The following is a 12,855-nucleotide window of genomic DNA, read 5'->3' as shown; positions in this document are numbered from 1 at the left end:
AGGGGACTAGGGAGCTATTGCGGGGTATCGGACAGAGGAGTAACATGATCTGACATGTTTTCAGAGGCTCATGTGTTGTGAATACACTTTGAGGGAGCACCACCGTATCAGGTCCATGCCGAGTCTGCATTTCAGGGGCGAGATAATGTCTAGGGCTGGTTTTATACAATGGATGTGGTGAGCAGCGCTTAGGCACTGGATGGTCTTTGAAGGCATGTTCTAGAACATTTTTTTGATGAAATAGACGTAGGATGTGGTGTGTTTCATTTATATATAAAAAAAATTAGTGTGTTGGATTGATTTTCAACTTACTGAAGACATGTCTAGAATTGACTCAGAATGTTCACCCTCTTTAATAAAAAGATTCACATTCAGTGTGTGTCACTACTTTGTTAGGGCTGCCATAATGAATACCACAGAGTGGCTTAAACAACAGAAATTAACTTTCCCACATTTCCAGATGCTAGAAGCCTGAGATCAAGGTGTTGGCAGGGCAGTTTCTTCTGAGGCCTCTCCTTCCCTCCTTCTCTCCGTTTGTCACACTATCTTTCCTCCACGTGTATCTGTGTATTAATCTCTTCTTTTAAGGACACTAGTCAGAGTGGATTAGGGCCCACCCCTATGACTCCATTTCACCTTGCTTTAAAAAAATATATATTTATTTTTTTATTTGAGAGAGAGAGTGCATGCACAAGTGCATGTGGGGATGGGGTGGGGGCAGAGGGAGAGAGAGAATCCCAAGTGGACTCCCTGCTGGGTGCGGAGCCCAAGGCTGGATCCCAGGACCCAGAGACCAGGACCTGAACCAAATCTAAGTGTCAGGCGCTCAACCTACGGAGCCACCTAGGCGCCCCCACCTTATTTTTTGAAAGGCACTATGTCCAAATACAGTCACATTCTGAGGTACTAGGTGTTAGAGCTTCAACACTACAACTTTTGGGGATGCAATTCAGCCCCTAACAGTGTGCGATTGCACATTTTACTCACCCACATATTGTCATGTTACTCATGGTTGTGTTCGGCACAGCCTTTGTGATCTACAACCTAGAAACACGTCCGAAGATGTCGACAAAACTGATCCCCTCTTTCACAGTGAGATCGTTGCAGATAAATTGGTGTTCATTCCTAGCAGGCCTTGGAAGCATCTCAGTCTTGGATTGTCCGACTCAATTCAAATAGAAGCAAGATGCTTTTCATTTGTGTACTCAAGTTACAGCTATCACTAGGAGGAATATTGAGTTGGGGTAATTTTTAAGCATCTTATTTTTTCTGATAAGAAAGGTATCTGCCTATTGTTTTAAGAGGCCCAGTTTCTGTTATAGAAACACGTACTATGGCAGGGGAAAACCTCCTGTAATCTTGCCCAATAGTTTGTTCAAGGATTTAGATGCTAGAGGATGAGCAGCTGCAACGTGTTCTATCTACCGACACTTCAGAGCCCCCGATGTTCAACCATGGGGTTGCTGCTGGGATGGCCCAGACCACCCCCGAGGCTGTGATCAGTTTGGACTTTGGCCATGATTTGTTGGCCAAGTTGATGACCTCTGAGGGCCCAGTGCCCCACCTCCACCTCTGCCAGGGAGCGGTGCACAGGAGCCTCAGGAAGGGGCTCCTTCCCCTTCCGTAGGGGTCGGGGTCGGGGTCGGGGTCGGGGAGGGAGGCCGTGCAGTGAGGCTTGATTGCTACGGGCTCTCCTCCCGCCCCACAGCCTCCCTGCTCCTGACAGGGAGAATTTGATGCCCTTCAAAATATAGAGTATATTGATCTGTTTTCTAGGCAACAGACGCCGAAGCCCTGTCAGCTAATGTGACTTCAGAAGGTTAAATATGGTTTTGGAGTGAATTGCCAGCTGCCCACAAATGTTTTATGGGTGGTCTGAAATGCAGATACAGGGAAGGAAAGAGCTCAGGGTGGGTTTTTGTGTGTACATATGCATCTCTCCCGGCGTAAGTTATGTCCTTTGTGTCTTATCTGGCTCTGCAGTCCTCTGTGTCTTCCTTAGACAATGTCGCCCTCAGAAAATCAGTAAAAATAGGAGGAAAACAAAGAACGTCAAAGATAGGGAAGCAGTTCTCTTTACTTTTCTGAATGATACATGTATTAATCAGTCAGACTGTCGTTCTCCCATTGTGCCTAAGGTGGGAGAGAGAGAGGAAGAGAGAGAGAGGGAGGGGGAGGGAGGGAGAGGGAGAGAGAATGAGAGAGTACGAACCCTCCAGTAGTAGAAAGCGGAATTTAAACTTCTTGGAATAAAAACACCAAGAATTTGGCAATATGTTACTAAGTGACAGATTTAGAAAGTTCTTTGTCATTTGATCTGGCTTTTTCCTCCTCTTGCCTTTTATACAGTGTGGGCAGTAAAAACAGCTCTGTTGGTTTTCATCCTGAGTCTGGTCTTGCTCTTTTGTCTTTTATGTGATGGTGAGCTGCAGGATTGCTTGCATTCATAGCAAGTACCTCAGGGGAACACTTACAGTCTGTCTTTGGAATATTTTCTTGATTTTTGTTTAGTAAGATTTGTGTGAATATGGGCTGATTTATAGTAAAGTGGAATTCTGCTAAACATTTCAACCCCAGAAAACCTGGGTTTGAATCTTAAGGGCAGTATCTCTTAGCCATGTGAACAGTCCTCATGTTTTGTCCTCTCTCTCAGCTCACAATTTTTATATGTAGAAAGCGTCGGTGATCACATGGCCTGAATTTTCACAGTGTTGTTTGGAGTCTTATGTTGGAGAATAATGTGTGAAATAGTGCTTTGCAAACTCAAAAACCCATCCAAGATTGGTTATTAATATTGAAATATTTCCACATTTATTTGAATACTACCGTTCAGAGAATTTTTTTTTGAGAAAAAGTTTTCAAATTAAGGTTAGAGGTCTCAGAGTTAGGAGTCTTTATGTTCTGTCTCCCTTTCTGATTTCCCCACACATTTCTTCTCCCTTCCCTTATATTCCCTTTCACTATTATTTATATTCCCCAAATGAATGAGAACATACAATGTTTGTCCTTCTCCAATTGACTTACTTCATTCAGCCTAACTCTGGGAAACGAACTAGGGGTGATGGAAGGGGAGGAGGGCGGGGGGGTGGGGGTGACTGGGTGACGGGCACTGAGGGGGGCACTTGATGGGATGAGCACTGGGTGTTATTCTGTATGTTGGCAAATTGAACACCAATAAAAATAAATTTATCAAAAAAAATGGTTAGAGGTCTCCTTAGCAAAAACAATGGGCATGAAAATGATGGGATGGTCCGTATTTTGGGGTAGACTATTAGCCCTGGAGACACACTAAAAGGGAGGAGGAGTTTTTCTAAAGAAGCATATGGGTAAGTAGCTACCTAGGAAATACGTCTTTGGATTTTCAGGCTGTTATAATTGATTGATGCCCATTTTACTGCCTGGGTGAAGTTTGTGTGCAAATGTGGTATTAGCACATAATTACATTATAAAAGTGTGAATGATCTAAGTAATTAAAGGTTGGAAGATGGAAAGGTGTTGTTGACCTAGAGGCTTCATTTTGTAGGGTCAGGTTCCATTATGTTTCCCAGAATTCAGTAAGTTGTGCACCCCACACTTCTGCAGCCCCACCATAAAACTAGTGTGGGGCTGCTTCTCTTAGGAAATTTCCCCTTCCGCTGGCTTTTGTTGTGGGGCACAAAATGAAAAATGAAACCCTGCATGTGCAGATGGACATACCTCACCAGTAGCATATGATTTGCTACCTGATACAGGCAGCAGAAAGCTCTGTTGATTTTTCTTTGGGGCACTCAGTCTTTTGAAAAAGATGGGATGGGAACAGTATTCTCTCACATTCTGTCCAGTTCTGAAAATATTGTGGTTTCTCAACAATTACTAAACTATTCATGGCAGTGAGAATAGATCCTGCAAGTTATGTACTTCCTGGATGAACATTCAGCTTTTTTCCAGATCCAGGTGTTGGGGAGGAAGAACTTACTCTGCCTTTCAAGACCCTTCTAGCTGACCTAAGAATCAAATGGACACAAGACAGAGTCCACACTGGGAAATCCCTGCAGACATGGAAATTTCAAAGGCTGTGAAGCAACACAAAGCTTATACGAGCTAAGGAGCGAGGTAGACGTCGGAGGATACAGAGGAGAGAAAGACGTTTTAGCAGGAAGGTGAGAGAAGGTGCTTGGAAAACAAACATTGCCCTATTGTGCAATTAAGTTTCCTAGATAGATGGGAGTCCTGTTAGTGACTCTCCTCCTGGTACAAGCAGGCAGTTGTGGGGGCGGGGGGCGGGAGGTAAAGAGTTTTTCCTAAATCTGCTGGGGTTCGATCGCTTTTAATTCAAAATAAAGTGCATGCCACGGTGGTCTATCTTGAGGTGGCCTGAGTACTCTAAAAATCAGGAGAGTGAAGAAGTATATTTATTTTGTGGATGAATGACATTAATTGCTGATGCTGTAAGTAGAACCAAATCCAGAAGTCATTTTTTTTCCCTCTAGATGACGCTAATTTATTTAATGTTTTGAAGTCTCTTTGAGTTCAAAAGTGTCTTTGAACACACTGCTTTCTTGTTATAGCCGTGCTTCATCATTTACTAGCGGTGACACTTGAGGACGGTTGCTTAGTCTCTCTGACCTCACTTTCCTCATCTGCAAAGTGAGAGTAGGACTGTCATAAAGTTTCCATTTAAACACTCATTCAATGGCAGCTATTATTTACAGATTTCAGAAAAATGATTGAAACAGGGAGATCTCCTCCTATACCAACGTCCTCGTAAAGGCAAAATGGCAACACTGTAGTCAAAGCCTTCTGTGTGGCATCTGTCTTATGGCATTTGGCACAATTATTGTTGTATTAATAGGATTGTCAGAACAATGGATATCATGCTAAGTGAACCCAGGCTTCATTTTCACTGCACCACAGACTTCACCACGATTTAAAGAGGGATGGTGAAATGCAACAGTGGAAAATAGTACTCATTTGTAACAATTAGCCTTGGAATTTTACAGATGTGTTGAGCAGGATAGGCAATCCTCCTTAGCCAACTCATTTTCAAGACACAACCTCTGCCTTTGTTTTGTTATTATATACACGTAATATAGATCTATATGTATATGCATGTACACACACACACACACACACACACACACACACAACTCCTGAGTTGCCTTTGCCTCGGTGGTTTCTACCTAATAGATGGACTGTTGCTGGTGTGCCCCGCTTCCTCCGATCGGATGCACTTCTTTTTCTCTATTTTTGCTTTTCCTCTCTCCCGTTGACTCTCCTTGTACCATACTCTATTTTCTTGAATCTTTTTCTTCTCCCTGCTATGTCTGAAGTTTGCCAGAAGACGTTGCATCATCTGTCAGGCTACCACAGTCATGATAGACGGGAAGGGATTAGTGAGCCTTTACGAGAGTACGCTTTGCTAAATAAAGAAAAGATGACATTACTTGGCTTTTCTAAGTGTTAGGTTCGCCGCATATACCTTTTGTTTGAATTAATTGTGGTTTCCAGTGATGGTTGAGATTAGAGTTCCATTGCAAAGTCGAACTTATTTTACTTATTCTTCCTAACAGAATAATAATACAGACAGTGAAGTCTGATCTAGGCGAAGGACTCCACAGGAAATGAAGTAGCAGTGGGTTGTGTATTGTGGGATTATGCATTTCTCTCCACTTTTTGGAAAAATGAGTGGGGAGAGCAACTGGAATAATTATGGCCAAGCAAAGAAGGGAGTAAGTTGCTTCAAAACAATGAAGCCAATGGTAGAAGAATCCACGTATAGCCTGGCGTTTCTGAGTGTGCAAGTGTTGCTGTGAGTGAGGAACAGATATCTGCGTTTGGCTGACATCTCACATTACAAACCAGTTGACTCAGGGTCCAAGGAATCTGTTGTCTGTGTAAGTACAGAGGAGGGGAGAGAAAAGGAGGCAGTTGCCAAAGAACAGGGAACTAGGACTCCACAGCCTCAAGAACAGATTGACTTCTCCAAGTTATGTTTTAGTAATGAATAAAACCATTGCAACTCCTTAGACATTGCTCAGGAAACTTTTTTTTTTTTTTCATGATAATTGTGCTTCTCCTCCTTAGCCTGCAGTAATGCTACACCGTACACTTCATTCTCTGGTTAGATGGGCAGCCTATCCCTTACATGCCATTTCTTTAGGTTGTATGACTGCAAAGTCCTATTTCCCCTAGTCTTTCCTCTTTGGTCAAAGGGCATATATGTGGCCTTGCGACTTTACCCTTTTGGGCTGAAGTCAGAGTCCCTGCTATGTTGGCCTTAAACTTCAACGTGCATTTCTGCTTCTTATAAAACCTAAGATTTCTATTTCAGACAAAGTTTTCAATTGCAATTTTCCCATTCCCCATGGGTCTTAAAAAGAAGTGGAAATTGGTCAAGATATCAGAAAAAGTCAGAGTCATCATTGTGATGTTATCCTTTGTGAAGCACAGTTTAGGACTGGGACAAAATGATTACATATGCTCCACTTCTGGCTTCAAGGCCATCCCTTAGAGCATGTGGGACCCTGGATAAGTCATTTTTGGGTGGATCCCTTGTTTATACAATCATTTTCATTTAAAACTACTTTCCTAAATTCGTGAATGCTTATGAGGCATAGTGATTTATTGTCAAAGATAAAGACTGACATAGAGAAGAAACATCAATATATCGGCTTGTGGGTCAGTTGGAGCACTTGGTCGTTTATAGCATCCAGGTATTGTTTCTTTCGGTTTAGATCCAGGCATCATCTCCTCAAATCCTTTGTCGTCAAATGTGCTGTTCTTGAGTAATTTCATATCTCCCACTGTGAGAAAAAGGTAACAGTGCTCTTATTATTCAAGTCCTATAGCTCGTCAGAACCTGTCTGGGTTGAGACAGTACAGCTCTTCCTGACTCTGAAGTGCCCTAATGCCATTTGTTTCATGCTGGTCACATCATTATTCATGATGCTGTATCATCCGTCTCGCTGTCTGTGCAGAGCTTCTGATGGCTTTCAACAGTTGTTCCCTTTCTTCTTTGAAGATGACCACAAATGCACACAGTGTGCAGGAAAACATGGACAATAATTTATTTTATGGGCATGTTAAATTTATCATTTGGAATTTTATGGCCTAAATATAGAGCAACACATTTTCCAACTATATCTTCTCTGGAACTCTCAAGGCTATAATCACAACATTCCTAAAATGTGATCTTTTTCACTGTTGATTGCACCCCTGGTTTCTACCCACCATCACCAGTGCGGAGGATAGGGGAGGGATCCGTAGGTAGAGCAAGAACAGTGATTCTATTCATGCAAGTGACCCTGACCCTCATTTGATGTGGCTAAGTCTGGGAGAGCACAGAGTCATCACGTCAACTGGAGGCAAGAGAGGAAGTAAATGGAAGGCCCTTTGATGTTGCAGAGCAATGGCATAGAAAGCCCCTGGAGGACGTAGGTGGGGCCGCTCCTGAGGACTGTATTACATGTGGTGCAGAGCCTGCAGAGGGATGAAGTGTAGGTAGTGGGGAAGGGGAAGGCACAGGGTAAATGATACCTGCTTGTTGTAGACTAGGAGCAGCACCTCGGTGGACCATGATGGCGACCGAGGATGCAGGAGACCACACATGCAGCTCAAACTCAAGGGTTGGCCGTGGCTTACAGGAAGCCCAGGAGCCTGAACTCTTCCTGTGTCCAAGTGAGTGAGAACGTCAATATCAGCGTGTCAGCACCATTCCAATAGCCCATTCTCATACCACACAGTGGAAACAATACTGTGCCTGTCAGCAGAATTGACCGTCTCGCCAGGCTGCTTTTCTGGAACTGAAGCCCAGACCCAGGGCCCCAGAGTGACCCAGCCCCAGGAATTTTTACATATTTTACTATTTTTTTACAACAATGCACTAAAGTCTGAGATTTCTCAGAACATTTGTTTATATATAAAAAAATAAAATACCATTATTTAAATTGCCTTTGGGATTAACCCCTTCCCTTCCTTACACATACATAGCAGAACTGTGCTGCTTCTTTTCTGTTAGTAATCTGCACTTCATGCCAGTACATTGGGTGTTTTCTTTAAAATGAACACTAAATCTCAAGATATACTTAACTTCACCATTGGCATTTCCCGGAGACCATAGTCAGTGCATCGGTCCTGTGAACACCACTGCAAGCTCCTGTGTCCACATGTCAGATGAGCTCCAGCAACAGGTGTGCCCCAGGCAGTCTGCTTCTCTCCACTTGGGGCAAGCCCTGCTGGGGTGGATTCTGGGAAGAAAATATTTTCGTTTTTCAAAGAAGAAGATGAACATCCAAGAATTTAAAGAGAGAATCAATTTTTTTCTTTTAAGAGTTATTAGCTCTTGATGTTACTCACGTGCAGTTCAGTTAATCAAGTAAAATTTTTTTCAAACAAGAAAAAAAAAAGGCACAAGTATGGGGGCTCTTCAGGACATTGGGTCCCCTGTCCCCAACCCCAGCACAAGGCCGAGGGTTGGAGAGAATGCGAAAGGGTTCAAATAGAGACTGAGGACATGCTGGCCCCCACCCAAGCTCAGGGAACCTGCCCAGATAACATTTTCAGCTCCAGCCAGGCCCGGGCACCAGAGATGTGGGGGGAAGGAGTCTTAGAAAATCTCATGGAAGGCACAGGGAAGTTTGGGTCCTCTGAAGTAGAGGGACCCAGGCAGGAGCTGAGTTTACCTGGGTCAAAAAGAAGTGAAAAGAAAAAAAAAAAAAAAAAAAAAAAAAAGAACAGAGGATAGGTATGGGAGAGATTACGTAAAGTGAGAACTGTTCTTGCAAGTCGGAGAAGTGACATCCGTGGATTCACCAAAAACTTAGACTAATACATAAACAACAACAAATGATAATGAAAAGTGCTCTTATAAGGAAGCCACCCCAAATCTGAACTGGAGGGAGAAAATGCTATAAAGAGCATTATTAAGTCAATCAACAAAATTAGATAACGGTAGATTATATATATAAAATTGTTGTATCAGTCTAAATTTGATGAAATTGATAACTATACAATGGTCACACGAGAGAATATTCCTTTACTTAGGAAATAGACTCTGAAGTATGTAGGGGTAACGAATCACGTCTAGAAAAAACTGTATCTATCTGTCCGTCAGTCTGTCTGTCTGTCTGACAGTCTATATGTCTTAGTGTGGGCTGCTTTAACTAATTACCACAGACTAGGTGGCTTCAACAACAAAGATTTACTTCTCACAGTTTTGGAGGCTAGAGGTCTGAGATGAGCGTGCCAGTGTGGATAGGCCTCCTAGTTTATAGAGGGCCCTTTTTATTTATTTATTTATTTTAAAGATTTTATTTATTTATTCATGAGAGCCACAGAGACAGAGGCAGAGACACAGGCAGAGGGAGACGCAGGCTCCATGCAGGGATCCCGGGGTCACGCCCTGAGCCACCTCGACGCCAAACCATTGAGCCACCCAGGTGTCCCTAGATGGCCTTCTTCTTGCTTCTTGTTATCCTAATAATATATGCTGGATGGTTACTGTTCCCCTTATTATTTTCCCCGCTGACGGGTTGTGTTAATGTTGTGGCAATGGGCTCACATGGAACACAACAGCTTTTGCGTTGTTGGTTTGGGGCCATGTTGCCGCTCCCGTCCATCTAGAAGTGGATGTTTTGTCAGTCCAGTGGGGCTCCACGCACACAAGTACAACCAAATTTTACTGGTGGATCTTTTCCAGGTTGCTAGCTTGGTACTTTTCAAAATGCGCTGAGTGGCTGTTTGGAACTTGTCTCTGCTGACTCCACTGGGCTCAGTTTCAAATCTCTCCTAATCCACTAATGAACCTTTATTAAAGTGAGAGAGAGGTTGAATCAGTCTTTGGACACATTATTAAAATAAAGTTGGGGCAGTGAAAAGATCAAACGAGAACACTTGGTCTCCCTTCCACTCCCTATTCAGTCGCTTTAAAGCTAATTTTTTTTTTTTTTATTTGAGAATGTCAATATTCGTAGGTTAATTTTAAGTTGTCTTTAATTTTGGTTTGTTTTGTTTTTAAAGGCAGTTATATGAAGAGTCTCTCGTTCCACAACCCCTCTCCCCTTTGTTCTCTTTTGTGGCTTAAAGTTCAGGTTGAGCAGGTCAGGTCAAATGCCCATGAGGATTTAAATGATTAAGTAGGCAGTGAAATACCAACCCTTTAGAATGTGCTGGATCAAACCGTGATTACGAAGCACCCTGATGGTTATTACTGCTCACCCCCCACCTCCCCACCACCCACTCTTGGCTCCCTGTGTCTAGAACACCCTGAGTCTGGGTGACTTCTGCTCAAGTGCAATGGAATCATCATGTACCTTTGCAAAAATGCCCACTCATCCTTAAAGTCACAAGTTGGGGAAGAGATGGCTTCTCGATAAGCAGTTCCGCTTCTGATCCCAGCCAGTCTGTATCCTGAAAACGCCCTGTTTTTCAGCTGTGGTTGTTCGCTGCTTCTGCTGGTTACCCATTCCCTGGAGCACCGAGCAAACAACTTTCTACGAGCCCCAGAGGACATCCTGATGAACGTTTCAAAATTCCTGGTCCCCAAGGAACTTGCATTTTGCCAAATAATATATTCTATAAGAGGAAGCCATAATAATTTTGGCCACTAAATTAAAAGAGAAAACCTTAATTAAGTATAAGACGGTGCTTTGTATTTGTTTTTGTCAGTTCACGTTTCTTTAATTAACTTCTTAACTGGGGAAACAATGGTCATTACACAAATCAATTCTCAAATTTTGCCATGGATGTTTGTTTTCTCCTTCTCCTTCTGTCTCTCTGTCTGTCTCTGTCTCTCTCTCCATATAGAGAGATAAATACATAGAGAGACAGATACATGGATATAGGTAGAGACAGACATAGACACGTCATCTGTATTCATCTATACACAGAGTTATGTTCTTTCTTTTGGATGAGCTGTATTGTTCATTTATGAGACGTTGCTAACGAAACCAATACGTTTTCTAATAATAACTTTACATTATGTAGCATTTAATACTTTTTACAGTGTTTTCATAATACATTTATTTTATAATACTATACTATAATACTGTATTATTTTATAATACATTTATAATAATCTCATGCGATTAATGATTAACTTCGAATGAAAGATAGTAGCGCAGAATAATTACTTGTTGAAGGTCAGAAGGTTAGTTAGGTAAGATGTCAGTGATCGGCCTAAGATCAGAAAGCCGGTGAGTTATGACGCGGAGTATGAAGAGAGTGTTAATTGTCTTTCTGTTTTGCTCATTTGTTCTAGAAATAGTTGTCGACTCTTTCTGTAGAGTAAGCTTTATTTTTGATGGAGGCATTCAGCAGTGAGCAAAAGGAGAAAAACCTCTTCGCTTTGTAGAGCTTACATTCTGGTGAGGGAGACAAACAATTGTGTTCTATAAAATATAAGAAGGTGATAAGGAAGGTGTAGAAAAAAACAGAGTTGGATCGGGAGGGATAAGGAGCTTGGGGAGGCTTATTTTCTAAGTTTAGATAAGATGGTCAGAAAGGCCTTCCTGGGAAGGTGATATTTGGGCCTAGACTTGCAGGAGGTGAGAGAACAAGTCACGGCAGCATCTGGGGGAACAGCAGGAGAATAAAAAGTGCAAAGGCACTGAGGCATCAGGGAGGCCCATGTGGTTAGAACGGAGTGAGAAAGGGGTCCTGTGGGAGGCAAGATCCGAGATGACCCGTGTTAGGGTGGGAGGGGTTGGGGGAAGGTGTAGGCTCACCAGATGGTGGATGACCCGTAAGGACTGCACCTTTTTCTCTGTGTGATATCAAGATCCGTTGGGTGGTTTGAATAGAGAAGTGAAAGTGATTTGTTATTTAGCTTCTTTTTAAAAAGACTACTGTCGCAGAGGTCTTGAGAAAAAATAGTAGGAGAGCATGGGTGGGTACAGGGGATCCTAGCTGTAGGAATTTGTGAACGAGGTGGACGTCCAATGAGCACTGGACTTACGGTCTCAAGTTCTTATTCTAGTTGGGACTCTTTCTCCGTGTTGTTGAGGGGGCCCTTTGGACAATCACTTCATGTTTCAATAGAAAGGGAAATAAAACTGAACAGATGGTATGTGTTTGAGGCAAATTCCTCTTACTCTGTACGATTTGTGGACTGCTACGGTCTTCCAGGTTAGTTTTTGTTTCTTTTCCCAGTGCCAGAGTGTGTGCCTCTGCTTTGCCCCGCCTCCATCCTCGTAGTGCTTTTACGGTCAGCTCCAACTTCTCTTCCCAACCTTCTTTGGAATATGCAAAAGATAAGAGGTGGTGGATGGACAATGTCCTTGCTAGGTCCTGAGTTGCTCTGGAGTTCTAGGTTGCAAGCCGTACCCTCTGTCTTTCATAAAAGTAGTCAAAACTGAGCCCACGCGGAGGTATTCTAAAAGTCAATAAAGGCAATTCCAGCAACCTACCTAACCACGGAACAATTCAACGTTCCAGAATTTATGGGTCATGGTAGAGGACAGACCACGGTGGGTGCAGGTCTGGGACTGGGGTACGTATGCTGTGAGCACACAGGCATCAGCTCTGATTTGGTTTCACTTCACTTTAATTATTTGATTTGGTGTCTGTAAAGCCCTGTGTGCACATTTTTATGAGCCTTAGGACAATTTACTGCCAAGCTTGCTTGAACTCTAAAATATGCTTCCAGTTTCAGAAAACCACAAATTATTTACCACACAGGCAAGGAAACGGAGGTCACTGAGCTCATATCTTACATAGTTTTAAACTTCCTTTCTGAGTGCTGACATCTCCCAGCAGCGATATGCTCTTTAGGCAGATTCAGTAAGAGGGAGAAAGAATAAGATGTGCTGAAAGGTGCCAGCTGCTGTGCTGCTCTAGGCACTTGCTTTGGTGCTGAAACGGCCAGAATCAAGGTGGAAG

General features: G+C 42.8%; 3 long non-coding RNA genes across 4 annotated transcripts in view; 1 reads left to right on the top strand and 2 right to left on the bottom strand.

Moving 5' to 3' along the window:
• Positions 1-3,269: 3,269 nt before the first annotated feature.
• LOC111095668 lies at positions 3,270-7,650 on the bottom strand. Its single transcript, XR_005358687.1, has 3 exons — positions 7,516-7,650; positions 5,160-6,782; positions 3,270-4,619 (listed from the first exon to the last, which is right to left on the bottom strand). It is a non-coding gene; the product is annotated as an uncharacterized LOC111095668 (long non-coding RNA).
• Positions 7,651-7,652: 2 nt separating this feature from the next.
• On the bottom strand, positions 7,653-12,374 carry LOC111095667. Of its 2 annotated transcripts, XR_005358685.1 has the most exons (5): positions 11,703-12,374; positions 11,109-11,339; positions 10,290-10,582; positions 9,539-9,782; positions 7,653-8,225 (listed from the first exon to the last, which is right to left on the bottom strand). It is a non-coding gene; the product is annotated as an uncharacterized LOC111095667 (long non-coding RNA). The 2 variants fall into 2 exon arrangements; XR_005358686.1 differs by lacking the exon at positions 9,539-9,782 and having other exon boundaries at positions 11,703-12,373.
• The window catches only part of LOC111095666, a 38,469-nt gene continuing 37,824 nt past the window's right edge, over positions 12,211-12,855 (top strand). Inside the window, exon 1 of the long non-coding RNA XR_005358680.1 lies at positions 12,211-12,466. This is a non-coding gene — a long non-coding RNA (uncharacterized LOC111095666). The remainder of the gene's footprint in view (positions 12,467-12,855) is intronic.

This window comes from Canis lupus, chromosome 4, assembly GCF_011100685.1.
Source record: "Canis lupus familiaris isolate Mischka breed German Shepherd chromosome 4, alternate assembly UU_Cfam_GSD_1.0, whole genome shotgun sequence".
Lineage (NCBI taxonomy): Eukaryota > Metazoa > Chordata > Mammalia > Carnivora > Canidae > Canis > Canis lupus.
Note: the sequence above shows the minus strand (reverse complement) of the source record. Positions and strands in the feature narration are given on the sequence as shown.